A 16000-nucleotide genomic window follows, 5' to 3' on the forward strand; every position below is an offset into this window, starting at 1 on the left:
TCTTGGATTTCTTTCAAAATAATGGAGAAAACTTTTATGACATTATCATTCATTTATTTATCATCATTCCAATTTGTGACAAACATGATACATTTTCTCAATTCATTCAAGTGATGTACACTTGGTAAAGAATAAGAAAAATGGGTGTTCATTATAAAAAAGAAGTATGATTAAGAATTACTCAAAGATAAATGAAAGCCAAATGTTGCGGCTATTTAAATGGGATATCAAAATCCAAAATAATGATTGTTCAAACAATTTTGAACTCTAACTCAAAATTCTTTCTAAAAAACACATTACATTGATATTCTTGATCTTTTGAACTAATCCCTATCCAAATTCTTGGAATTCTTAAATAAAGTTATTTTCTCAAATCTTTAGTTTATTACTTAAATTACCTTTTTGGGTTTTCAGTTCAAGTTTTCCTTTTTTCATTTTTCATTTTTTGCATATCTTTTTCCCATCTTTTCTTCTTCTTTCTCTTTCTCTTTCGATCCATCAGTGATACTTTAATCAAAATTCTAAACAATTTAATGGTAAATCTACATTAATTCAATTCATGATTCTCCAATTCAAGTATTCTCATTTAATCAAAATGGACGTTTAAAGGATGTAATGTAGGCTAAGGCAAAGGGTTATGAAAGAAATGGATAAAACAGGCCCAAATTGTATTTGAAAAGTAATTAAAACAAAGATCATTTCTTTCTATGTAAGGCATCCTGACATTTTGCCCCTATCAATTTTTTTTTTTTTTTTACTTTTCATCATTTTTCAAGAAGATTTGAGTACAAAAAAGCTTTGTCCCTGAAATCACTAAGGTGCTTCTGTAAACAAGCTTCTCAAACTTTACCTTCAGTGTGGGGGAGATCTTTGGTTAGGATTCTTTAAAAAAAAAATTCAAAATGCTCAAAAAAAGTAGCAAATGATAGTTTTACTTTTTTTGTGAAGGGTAAAAGAAAGATTATCATTTCTTATATCAAATATGAATACTCTCAATAAAGAACTTTTATTGATTAAAAGCTGACTTGTAAATGAACCATTACAAAGATTATATACTACACCACTTTCCTCTTTCAATAAGCAAAATTATTTGCTAAAATAATCTCAAGTTATCAATTATACCAATATAAATAATGCTTTCAAAATTGAATTCTGAATTATTATCATGACTGTCTGAACATTCATTATATAGAATTTGGGAATGGATATGTGAAAAGATGTGAAAAGTTAAAAGCATATGATAATAATTCACACCAAAGGGTAAATATCTAAAAAATGCGTCATATCTACCTTTTTTAATAAAATGATGAAAAATAAAATGAAATCCTAATACATATCATTCCAAAGAAATCTTAAATGACAAGCAATTTCAATCAACCTTTTTAAATCTTTCTCAAAATTATGCCCCTAGGTGATCAGGCAAATGGTCTTTGTGGACATGCAGCTTTCCTGATTCATTGAAGCTCACCGAGCCTACTCAAATCAAACTTTGCACCTTATGCTTGAAAATAAGACAAGTTTCTATAGAGTAACCCATATTTTCATTATGATAATCATATATGGCATTAACATTATACCATTTGAGATAAGGTGGCTTTAATGATTTCAAAAGAACTGGAGATATTAAGTAATTTTTAACTAATTTTAGGAATATCTCAATATAGGTTATAGAGATAGGATCAATGTGAGCTCTCTCTTGGTTACCTCTAAATCTTCTCAAATCATTCGCTTGACTGTTAGGCTTTAAAACTGGTGTAGTGATAGGATTAGGCTCATATGCAGATGCTTGAAAGGCTAGTTGATAAAGGTTTGGGTAGATGTTATTCATGGTTAGGTAATGAGGTTGGTAAGCGATTTATGCAATATTATTAACTATTGAGTAGTAAACAAGATTAACATATGATGGATATGGAGTATAACTTCTAAATTGCTAATCCTCAAAACTCACCACTTGGGCTTCAACTTTTTTTTTCTTAAGCATCCCATTTTTTTTATCATTGTCGACCTTTTTTTCCTCAAGCTTGCCATTCATGATGACGTTTTCAATAATCTCCCCTAAGTTCACCATATCAGTAAAGTTATTTGATGCGTTCTATATCATCTTCGCATAATAAAGTACCTTCAGGATGCTTACGAACAAGACAGTTATTTTTTTCTTAATTATAGGAGGTTAAACTTGAACAGCCATATCTCTCCATCATTTGGCATATTCTTTGAAGGACTCTGTTGTTTTCTTCTCCATGCTTTGTAAAGAAAAACGATTAGGGGCCAAGTCAATGATGTGATAGTATTGATTAATAAATACCCAAGCAAGCTCATTCCAAAAGAGGATGCAGGTTTGATCTAACTGAATAAACCACTTTGCAGTTGAACCAGTAAAGTTATCTTAAAACACATACATCAATAGTTTTTCATCACTGGTATAAGCAGTTATTTTTTTATAGTACATGATGACATAAGTTATCGGACACTTAGTACAATTATACTTCTCAAACTTTGAAACTTTAAACTTCGAAGAAATCATAACATCTCGGACCAAACAAAGGCCAATAACATCCGTGGAGCCATAAAAATCTATCATTTCAACAACTCACAACCTCTCATCGAGCATGTTCATCTTGCAATTAGCTTTTAAATATTTCAAAGCCTTAAACATTTTTAATTTCTCTTTTGGGACATCCAAATTAGGAACTTTGATTGGTTCAATTGCCTTTTCAGCAAGGCCAAGGTTGTTGTAGCTTTAGACATTTCCTTTGGTAGGTGTAAGTGGCATTTTTGAGTAAGTATAGCTTGTAAAAATTGCAAACTGTTGTGGTGGAAAGCTTAGAGTGGATTAGGTATAATATAGGCCATAACCCAAAAGATATAAAGGATCGACAATGTCATGTAAAACATTTTCTCCTACTGTCTTTCTTTTATTTAACTTGCCCAATGCCTCAAAGATTTTATTCAGCTCTCCCTTAATCTCCTATTGGGCATTTTCTAATTTCTCAACATGGCTTGCATTATCTTATTTAATTTTTTTAGCTTGGGCCTAGGTGTAATACTGGTGTTGAGTTATCCTTGAATCTTGATTTCTCATAATTAGGGTGAAAATTTAAAATGATATTTATGGAACCATTAGATTATACATGAGAATGAATGCAAAAAATACATGAATACAATAAGGAGGATTTAATGATGTGAATGCATGCATATACAATAAAAGAAAAAGGGTTAGTAAAAATGATATATACAAAGAATAATATAAAAAAATCAACATAAAAGGATAATATATATAAAAAATATATATAAATTTACAAGCAAAATAAATGTCCCATTATATTTCCTATTTAGGATTTTCTAACATAAGGAAAGGCATGGCTTTAACCTAGGTTCAGACTCTTAGGGTTTATTTACATGTTAGGTTCAAAGGTTTGACAATCTAATGGTTCTCAAATTATTCTTTACATCATTGTTATTATAAACTAGTAAGACACCACAATCATCACCCATTACAGGTTACAAGGGGAAATGGTTCAATTTGAATAAGAGATTTTTACTAGCCCATGCAGAGATATAATATCTCACGAAGGCGCAGGTACTTTACTCCCTCTTAAGGGACAAAACTTGGGTGTAAAGCTCGCGTTATGCATGTGTAAAAGAATGACAAGCATATAAAATGAATAAATAAATAAAACAAATAAAATACAAACAAGAAAGAAAAAAATCTTAAATTTATTAAGTTAGGCTTGGATAACGAGAAATCATTTATTGGCCTGACTCTTGATCTCTTCAGTAGAGTCACCAAACTATCATAACTTATAGATTCGTGAACCTACTACTAGATATAAACTTTAGGAGGTGAGATTGATAGAATCTGTCACATTTAAAAAGGAGTCCCAAGATTGACTTAGGTATGCTTAAATAGTAGATTCTAGTTTTCGAAACTAGATTTAGATTTGAAGTACGGTTACACGTGAAGAAGGTTATAGCACCCTCACAATGCCTATCCAAAAGATGATACAAATTTGATTTCAAGTTATCCAAGCCTTAAAACATATTTAAAATTTACCAAATAATTTAATATTGAAAATTTTTCCTAAATTACTCCAATTTAAGAATATTTTCTCACCTTAGGAGTATTCAATGAGACTATTTGTCACACTTTGAAGAGGTTCCTTATCGAATTTATTTAATTTTGCTTCCAGAAATAAATATCTATAAACATAATTTTTAGTCATAAATATTCTCCAATCTGTTAATAAGACTTTCTATTGAAGATAAATACCTATAAACCAAGTTTATAGTTATAATATCCTTTAATCTGTTAATAAGATTTTTTATTGAAAATTATCTTCCAATATGTTGGTAGGATTTTGAAAACATTTTTTAAGAAAATTTATTAACCCTTTCAGTAGTTTGGTGAGACTTAATTCAATATTTAAATCCTCTAATAGTTTGGTAGAATTGGAAATTTATTTTTTAAAACCTTTTTTTTTAATTTGAAAGAAAAGAAAATCAATTAAAATAAACAAAAATTATCATGCAAATAATATAATATAACATAAACTATCATGCAATAATATTAATTATCATGCAATTAAATAATTATGCAATCACACAAACAAATATGCAAATAAATATATTAATCATAGACCATTATTTATTTTAATCATATACCAATCATGCAAATAAATATATATTAATAATTATGTAATTAAATTCATGCAAAAATAAATACCATGTAAAAACTAAATAAACATCATGCAAATAATAAATAACCTTTCTAGATTTTTTTTCATTGTTAAATAATTCAATCACATAATAAATAAAAATAAATTAAATTAAATTAAAAAAATTAGAAAATTAAATAAAACAAAAAATTAAAATAGAAAGAAAAATAAAAATAAAACCTTGTGATTGGGTCCGGTCTTAGAGCCTAGTTATGCATGGATCTCCATGGGTTCACGCGAGTCAGCCCGTCCTCTTTAAAATGATGCTATTTAGTGATAGGTATATAATGGTCAAAATTTTTATTTGGTTCAGAATCCTTCTAATCATTCTCTCTCTAGATTTTTTTTCTCTATTTCTTCTCTCTAAACATTCAATAAAACATTCAAATTCCCAAAATTTCAGCCAAGCACTCAAATTTTACCATCGAAACTTTAAATGATAGCAAAAATCTTCAAACCTTCCCAAAAATTTTGATGAACCAAGAAAATGGCCACCACCAAAACCTTCTGGCCACTGTACACTCCACCAAATAATTCAAAACTCATTAGAATCTTTATACCCAACCTAGAAATTCAAACATTCAAATTAAAACCAAAAATCCCTAAAAATTTTCCCAAAAAAAAAAAAAATTTAAACCTAGATAAATCCTAACAAACCCAAATTCCAAAATACTAGAATCAACCTAAAGATCAAAACCTAGTTTCAAAAAATCAAATTAACAAACCAATAACCTAAAGATTAAGGTTTTAAACAGCTTTCAATAACATCAAGAATTTGAACTAATCCTAAAACCAAAGATTTGAAACATCCCATGATGAAATTAAAAAAAAAAAAAACTAAAAGTAGACCTAGAAATCAAAACTATTGAATCTCAAAACTAACCAATCCAAAAAACTTATCACTATTGGAATTTTCTTCCCCTCTTTTGTGTGTGATTTGTTTTTGGTTTTATAAAGATCAAAACCTTTTTAATTTTAAAAAAATTTCACATAATTTGGGATTTGATTTGATTTGATTTTAATTTCTGGTGACTTTCCAATTTCATGAAGATAAAGAAAATTTTCAAGATTATTCAGAATCAAATCAAGTTCAATTCACATTATTTTCTTTTCTGATTTTTTTTCTTTTACTTTTGACTTTGTTTTTACTTTCTATTTCAAGTAAAATTAAACCAAACAATTAAATCAAATTAAAATTAATTTTTTTTCTATTAGGCTCGAAGCTTTTTAATTGGCCCAATTTATGGCTGAAGCCCATTTTCGATTTCGAAAATTTTTTTAAACAAAATAGAGTGTCTACAATTTGTATTATGAAAGAATCCTTTCATCATCTGCATTCATAAAAATAAAAAATGAACATCAATTTTTGATGATGAGATTTTAGTGAAATCTGAGTAATAATTCTCAAGAAATTCTTTGGTGAGAAAATTTTACTAAAATACTACAAAAGTATCTGAGTATTTAGAATAATTTAGAATATATAAAAATGTATATTATACTACCAAAGTTTACCATTACTTTATTAAAAAATATAGAAATTAATTTCTATAAAATATAAAATAAAATAAATGTTGATTCAAATATGAAAATTTTTGAAGATGATATTCTAAAAAGGTTGGAGTAGTGACTCTTTAAAAATCTCTAAGTGAGATAATTTTTTTTTTTAAAATGCCATTAAAGTATTAGGACATTTAGAATAATTTTCAATAAAGATTTTCACTTGCTTTTTATTTAATAATGGAATAATAAATGAATTTTTATAAAAAAATAATACAACATTATTTGAATTAAATTATGGATATCATATTTTATTATATGCATTATAAATATTGATTTTGAATTGCCGAGGATGTAATTCTTGAAAAGTTTGAATAGTGATTTTTAAAAAATCTATAGAAATGAATTTTTTTTTTAATATTAGCAAAGTATTGTAATATTTTTTAGAATTCTTTAATGTAAGGTTCTTATTTATTTTCAAGCAAAAGATTTAAAAAAAAATAAATTTTGTTGCAATAAGGAAAAATTACGAAAATTATTTTTAGATATCAAAGTTAAGACCTTTTTGTCAAAATTAAAAGATAACACATGATTAATTAGTGTCATTTTTAAAATGAGCGCTGTGGGGGTGCTAATCTTTCCCTATGTGTAACCATACCTTTGAACTTGACTTTAATTTTCGTAGACTAAAATTATTTTTTTAATAGATTTTAATTAATTTTAAATTTTAGTTAAAAGATAAACTTTTTAGTTGGCCAATTACACTTAAAAAAATATTGGTGGCAACTTCCTCTATTTTGAAATTTTTAAAATTTTAATTTGATAGTCCATAAAATTGTTACAACAGACAACATCCCAAACAGTTGGTTTTCTTCTAAGATTGGAAGAGACTTTGAAATTGAAATTGAAATAGTTGTTGGTAAAAAATGATTGAAGTTGATTTAGGCTCATTAGAAAGTCATTAGATCTTATTGCAACATTATTTCTCTTTTTTTTTTTTATGCAAATCACATTGTTAAGTTGTTTGGAAGTTTGGTAATTAGGGATGTAAATGATATACAAGTGTTCGTAAGTTACTCAAGTTTTGTTTGGATAAAATTTGAATTTGGCTTAATCATTGCAGAGACGAGCTTAAACAACTTGACTTGTCAAATGAATTGAATTCAAACATTTAATGCCTAGCTTAAGTAGCTTAATCTAATCAAGTTTTTATATTTTAATATATATTTTTATTATTTTAATTAAAAATTATTATTTTACCCTTATATATCAAATTGAGGTTGAATTCAAACACAAATAATCCAGTTTGAAGTCGAATATAGAAATCAAGCTTATTTTTATTTGATAAACGAGCCTAATAGAGCAAGTTCAAGTAACTCAATTTTTATCTTAAGTCGAGCTTAAATTTGAAAATTAAAACTCGATTGAGCTTGGACTTGAGTTGAATTTTGAATATCAAATTAGTCGAGTTCGAATTTCTCATTATATTGACTTGACTTGCATTAATTACTCTTCTATTAGTAATCCTAAATCCTAAATATGAAAGGTTTCCATTCTCATTGCAAATTCTATTCGTATTTTGCCCATGATTTTTTTTTTTTTTGGGTCTTTAAAGTTGTAATGGTTTTCATGCCATTTAACTTTTATTTTTTATTTTTTTCTTGATTTTTTTTGAAAATTTTAAAATAATTTTATTAATTTAATATAAATAAAATTTATTATTATATAATAAATAAATAATATGCATCAATATTTTGATTGAATTAAAATTTTAAGATTTTAAATATTACAAATAATAGTAAAAAATAATATATAAAAATAATTTACCAATACACTTCTAAAATAAAGTCTTTAACGATTATTTTTTATTCTTATCTAACCATCAACAATATTTTATTATCCAAACATATATTTCATTATTGATTTTAATCTCACAGCTATAGTAATTAATCTCACCGTTACAATAACTAATTTCACTGCTTACCACTATTTTTAATTTATTCAAAATTAATTTCATCACTCATGCAAATGAACCCTTAATAACAAAAATTAAAAATAACTAAATAAATATAATATTGGAACAAAATAAATACCCCACTTTATAAGATACAACAAAAGCATTAGCTTTATAACCAATAATGATCAAAATATCATAACAAAATTATAAAATTGTGGTTTATGGGTCTAAATTTATAGTACATTTGTTTTTTCTCAAAAGCCAAGCGAATGCATCTAACCATATGAAGGGCATTATATATATAAACAACAAGGTCTAAAAATTATTGTAATTTTTATATTTTTTGATTAAATTATTAAATTTAAAAATATTATTTTGATTCAAATAAGTCTTGAATTTAATTTTGATTTAAAGGTTTAAAAAGATATGTAGGAATTATAATAATATAAGTGGATCTCTACTTATATTTTATGAAGAAAGATCTCTTATTATGTGATGAGGGATTAACTTTAGACCTGCTCATGGGCCGAACAACTTATTTGAAATTTTGAAAGATTTGGACATGAATATTAAGCCGTTAAATGGGTCTGAATAAATAAATGAGACCCAATCAAAAAAATAAAGTTGGGCTTGAATTTCACCATTTAAGGCCTAAGCCTGACTTGATCCGGCCTAAAAATTAAAAAATATTTTTATCATAATAGGAGAAAATTCATTTGCTTTATTTTTTTTTATAATGGATAAGGTTTATTTGTTTTATTACTTATAATATGATAAAAACTCATTTTTTTTCTTTATACAAAACAATGACCTAATTTTAAATTGCATTCAACAAAATTAAATTGGACCAAAACTCAAATGACTCATAAATTCAATCAAAATTAAGTAAATTAGTTAAATTAACATTTTACAAAAAAATAAAAAAATTTCAATTTTAAATATCAATACTTTATGTGGGTTTGGACTTTATTATTATATGTAAGAACGAATTTAAATAAAAAATGAGGCCCAAAAAATTAGGTCGGGTCGAACTTGGGCTTACTTAAAATACTAAAATATCATGCTAGGCTCGACCCAAACCCAATCTGGCCTGATGTATGAGCAGGTTTAATCAACTTGTAGTGTAAAACGTTTTTAGTCTTATATTTTTTTAATTATTGATTTTAACAGATCCAAAAAAATGATATTAAACTATTTTTTCATGTTTTTATTTTTCTTATCTTTTAAATTTATTAAAATGTAAAATTAAAAAAAATTTACACTACATGAATCTCTTCTAAATATATATATATATATATATATTTAAAAATTCAACCTCACACTAAATTTTTAATAAAAAAACCCCATGTGAGAATCATTGATCTTCTCTACAAGCTAATGGATTAGAGCTAAAACCTAGGTAGTGAGGTAAGAAATTAAGATGTAGAACAAGGCTTAAACGCGGTATTTTGAAGAACGAGATATGGCCCTAATAACTAAACTTCATCATAAGAAACAGAACAAAATGCCACTGGTTTATAAAGATTCACCCCACAAGGATTAAAATCGGTGGATTTTTGTTTTTCTTACTTTTGAAAACATTTTGGCATTTACATTTAGTACAATATTGAGATTGATATGGAACAAGTTTTCAATGAGTATAGATAGTTGTAAGAGTATCTCTAAAGGGTGAATGCCATGCCTGGCTCATTGACAACCTTTTTCTATATTTCAACCAAAGCTTTATCTTTTCTTGTTCATACATGGTTTTGGCAAGATACTACTCAAGGGAAACGGTTGGTTACCCCTCAAAAGACATCGATTGAAACGGCATTGTGGCCATTGGCATTGCTGGACATTTACTGGTCAAGTAATGCATGTTGAGGGTGCTTGACAGTGACCAAACTTAATGTAGCCAATGCCAAGTTATGGCTTTGAATGGTGTGCTTCAGCATGAGCAACCCCATTTGCTTGAGGACTTGTAAATAATATAGAGCAGACTCTCCTTTCTTGGTAGCCAATGCCTAGAAAAAAAATGGGGTCCCAGTCTCATCTTAAGAAAATTGGTCCAGGGATAGCCAGTTTGCCTAATTATGTCACTTTGTGTCTTTTTTATATTATTTTGATATCATCGTTAAATATATCAAATCTAAAATTTAGAAATACACTCCAATTAAAATAATCTTATATGATGAGCCATTTCACTCTTGCATAAATTAATGAATTTGATAATTTTTATATTTATATTAAACATATATAAAATATAAAATTATTATATTATAATTTATATCGATAAATCATATATATACATAGTTACCAGATAATATTTATTGACATGAACGTTTATGTGGATAACTTTTTTTTATATTAAGATAATATTTAAAACTTCTCATTATGATGACACATAATATATTTATTAATTTTAAATTATTTATAAAAAATATATTTTAAAAATTATTAAATTATCTTAAATTTTAAAATTTAATCAAAAACCAGTTTAAATTCTAATGAAATTATTTTCCCTTGTACATCATCTTATCTTATTTTAAAATAAATTTTAAAATAATTTATCTTTTTCAATTTATCTACACTTAACAATATTATTTAAATTTATAAAAAAATTTTAAAATATTATTTAATATCTTTAATATTTTTTATAAATAATCCTTACATTATCTCCAACTTTTAAATATATTAATTCTAGATAAAGATAGTTTTAATAAATAATCTACTAGCTTTAAAAAATAGATTTAGATATATATGAATTAAAATAAATTTTAAATTTAAATCAATATTTGTCATAGACTTTTAATAGTAATATTTTAAGAAAATGTGAAAAAAAGGATATAAATACTAAAACAACTTCAAGAAAGCCCTCATTTATAAATAGCTGATGATTATAACCTTTAATGACATTCTTCTTTATCAATAGCTGACAAAAATTAACGTGATATAAAAAAAAAAGCATAAAGTGACATTTGATTTTATTATCATGTTTGATATTATCTTATAATCATTCGTGACGATAATTGTGTCACCAATATTGTGATGATTTACCTTTTGTCTCTAATATATAAGATTTCATCATTTAGTTGGTGATGATTTTAACCTTAATGACGTTTTTGTTTATACATAGCTAACGAAAACTAATGTCATAAAAATTAATGCATAAGGTGGCATTTGATTTTATTGTCACAGTAGACATTATCTTACAATCATTGGTGACGATAATTTGTCACTAATACTGCAATGATTTACCTTTCATCACTAATATATCAGATTTTCTCATTGTTTTGTGATGAATATAGCCTTTGATGACTTTTTTTTCATAAATAGCTGACGAAACCTAACGTCATAAAAAATTCATAAAAAAAATATAAAGTGATGTTTTATTTTATTGTCATTGTAGATTCACAATATGTGACGATATTTTATTATCGTCATATTAGACCTTTAGCAATGGTACAAATGTGACAAACGTCATGACGTTTAATTTTTTATCACAAAATATATAGGGTGACGAAAAACAAATATTTAGTGATATTATTCTATGCACCACTAATGATCAAATTTGTTGTAGTGTGAGCTAAACGTATTTTCTCTACTGTTAATTTAATCTATCTTTTTATTAGTTTATTCTTGCTATAGGAACTAACATGCTTTTTTTAATGATAGGTACTATTTCACTAGTTATTCTATTCACTCCATTAGGTAAGATTTTTTTTCAAATAAGCTATAACATTTCTTTTTTCTATTTCTCAATTCATAATAAATTTAATTATAACTCACTTAAGCTAATATCTTTTTTATTATGATTTAAAAACAAATAAAAAATAAACTCAATAAATTTGTTTCATTTATTTATGTAGATGAAATCACGGTGCATAAATAAATAACAGTAAGAAGAATGTTAGATAACTTTTAAACTCTAATAAGCCATATTATTCACTTTGATGGAGTTTCTCGAGTTTAGAGTTATCAAGTAATTATTTGATTAGATATTTTTCTTTTGAGAATAAAAGTATAAAATACCAAAATTTAAATATTATTATCTGATTAGATATTATCTATAGATAAAATTATTATTTATAGATAAAATTATTATTTAAATATATTTATGGATTAAAATTTATCAAAATTTAAATAAAAAATCAATTTAAATAGAAGATAATTAAATAGATAACATTATTATTTAAATATATTTATGAATTAAATAAAATTATATAGCTTAATTCTTTATCGATTTTCCATTCAACTTATTTTTCAAACAATATTCCATCTTCTCACAAAGTTTAGCATGACTCTTTTATTGCTCTTCCATTTAAGATGGATTTATTTTTCTTTTCTATTTAGTTTAGGTAAGCTTTCTCAGTTTAATTTTAACCTTTTTTTTTTCATATATTACAATATACAAAACTACAAAAATACATATATTCTTTATATTTTTACCAATGTTGTCTACAGACCTTCTATTCTTTCATGGATTCTTCACTCAATCAAGTAATATATTTTATCTTTTAACTGATTATTTATTTAATATTCCCTATTTGTATAAAATAAAAATGATTATTTCTCTTAAATAAATAAAACTTATCTTAAAATTACATAAATCTTTTGGTGTATAAAAATGATAAAAAAAAGCTAAAAATGATGCAAATTGAATAAAGTTCATTTGAAGTGGTAAAATTTTTAGTTTCTATTTTAATATTTTGTTGGTATACTTAATAATATTATTTACAATATCTTTTGGATGTTTTTTCTTTCTCTAATATTATTTATCGTATATTTTAAAGTTTGTTATTTTTTAATTAAAATTTTTATTTTTATTATGATTTGATATTTTAATTATATTATTTATATTTTACATATATTTTGAACAAGTAAATAATCCAAAAATATTAATTTATATTTTTATTTAAATTTAAATAAAATAAAAATAATTCATGCATTGCATTAGTAATAATCTAGTTAAATATAAAATATCTTTTTTAAGTTTTTATTAAATTCATATATAATTTTTTAAAATTTTAAATTATTTTATTTTAATATCTTTTTATATTATTTTCATTGTTATTACATATCGTAAAATAAATTTACCAACTCCAAAAATTAAAAATAAACTCCAAAAAAAATAATCTGGTCATTTTCAGTGTCTAATTTTGAGTTGAAAGTATAATTAAACTGACAAATTAGTTTCAACCACATGTCGGAATTCGATAAGCCTCTTGCCAAATTAAGTTAGCATGATCAGAAACTACAGTTTAGGTGAAAGTAACCTCAAACCAACCACAAAAATTAGACATGTAAATCCTTTAAAAATTGATAGTAGTTTTTTTTTTTTTTTTGTTGACAATATAATAATGAATAGTGTCCCTCAAAATGATGCCAAGCTCATGTTAAGAAGGAGAAAAAAATGGATAATCAAAGATGGAAAATAGGAAATGTTTCTCATAAAGGTCATTTTTCGTTCTTGCAGTTTGAAAGCTACTAAAAATTCCTAATTTATACTATTATCGTTCTTGCATATATTTTTCAACATTTTACACATTTTTTTTATAACATCAATTTTTTTATATAAATTAATATTTAAAAAATAGTAAATTGTTTGTTCGAGAACTTAAGAAACTGGAGTAAGTTATGGAAGCTTTTTCCTACTCTACACTCTATACTTCCAACATATTTTTATACTTCTTGGACCAACAAAAACCATCAATCCCAAGGAAGAAAACAAGGCAAAAAGGAAAAAAAAAAATGCCTACTGTCTATTCTATTATTATTATAGACATCTTATTTTATTCAAAAATTTTTTCAAAATTAAAACAAACCTTTGATCATTAATTGGGCTTGATTAAGAAATTTTGAACAATTTTAATTTTAATTTGATTTATTTATTTTGGTTTAATTTTACTTGTTAAAAAAAAAGAAAAATAAAAAAAAAAGCTAAAAGGAAAAAAAAGAAAAAATCAAAAAATTAAAAAAAAGGAAAGGTAAAACGTGTTTGAGATTTGGGTCAAATCTGAAAACTAAATCATGACATATTATTGGGTTTTATGATTAAATGATTTTTGAAATCCTAATCTTTAAAGAAAATGGAAAGTCAGAAAAAATCAAATCAGATTAATTAAATAAAATCACAAAACTGATTTATTTTTCAAAATTAAAAGGGGATTGAATCCCTATAAATGGTACACACAGAAATCAGATAAAGAGGAAGGGTAGGCAATCAATAAAAGATTCTAAAAGTTTTCCAAGTTCTTGGGAGTTTTGTTGGGGGGGGGGGGGGGGGGGAGAGCTTTTTGGGTTTAATTTTTTAGCTCTAAGAATTTTTTTATTTTGATTTCTAAGTTTAAATTCTGAAGTTCTGGTTTCAAGAAATAGTTCTTGGTTCCAAAAGTTTGATTGTGGATTATGGTTTGATTTTTTGGTTTTTCTAGATTTGATTGAATTTTTTAGTGGTCGACCAACAAAGGTTAACGATGGCATGTGGTGGCAGCACAACAGAGTTTAACTGGGATATGAAAAAATTAGATTCTCTTCTTGATGTTCATTGTTTTCTAGAGAGAAGGGAGATGAATCAAAGGCTACAAGGAGAAAGAACCAAAGCCTTACGAGAAAATTGAAAAAACTTCACCTTTTATATTGCACTAAAATGATGTCATTTTAAAAACCCCGTAACCTGAATGACCTGACAATCCGCATGAAGATCTGTGCTCTTAGCTCGACTTGATCATATGTTTTTCTTTTTTATTTTGTTTTTTAATTTTGATTTTATTATTTTGATTTTTTTCTTTTTTTATTCTCTTAGTTTTCATATTTAATTTTTGCATGATATGATTGTATATTTATTTGGATGACAATATTTAATTACCTAATTATCAATATATTTATTTGTGTGATTATGTTTGATTGCATGATTATATTTCATTTTATTTGTGATATTTATTTTTGCATGATTATTAATTAATTGCATGATATATTATATTATTACATGATTATTATTGCATAAAATATTATATTATTATTACATGATATATTGTTTTAATATAGTATGGTATATTTTGCTTAATGATTTTTGTTTATTTTAATTATTTGTTTCTTTCAAATTTAAAAAAGAGTTTTCAAAACAAAAATCAATTGGTTTTTATCCTACCAAATTATTAGAAGATTTTAATCTTAAATTTTACTAAACTATAAAAAGATTTAATGAATCTTCTGAAAGTGAATTTATAATGAAATCTAACCAAATATTAAAATATCTACATTAAAGTAAATCTTACTAAACTATTAGAAAAATTTACTAATTACGTTCATGAATGATATAAATTAATGAACCTGATGATGCAATCTCTTTAGAGTTGGATATTAATTTATATGAATACTCCTGAAATAAAAAAATTATCTTAAATTACTATAAAATTATTAGAGTAATTTTAAAATCAATTTTCAATAATTAAATTATTTTGTAAATTATGAAAATATTCTAAGACTTGAATAACTTGAAATCAAATTGATATTGTCCTTTAGATGGATGTTATAAGGGTGTTATAATCTTCCTCATGTGTAATCGTACTATGAATCTAAAATCTGATTTTGTATACTAAAATCTATCTTTTAAAGATTTCTGAATCAAGTTTAAGATAGATTCGATTAGATGATCAATCATATTAAAATAAAAAATATTGATGACGACTCATAAAATTTATGTCTAGTGATATATCCACAAATCTATACGGACGATCATTGCAGTCAAATCTAATTATAAGAATAGCCTTACTACCAGCAACACTTTGTTTTATCACTTTCCTGGAAGGAAAAAAAAAAAGGGATTAGAGGAAGAAAAAGGATATTGAAA

This window comes from Durio zibethinus, chromosome 16 (genome assembly GCF_047325235.1).
Source record: "Durio zibethinus cultivar Kanyao isolate XHJ-2024 chromosome 16, ASM4732523v1, whole genome shotgun sequence".
NCBI classification, from domain to species: Eukaryota; Viridiplantae; Streptophyta; class Magnoliopsida; order Malvales; family Malvaceae; genus Durio; species Durio zibethinus.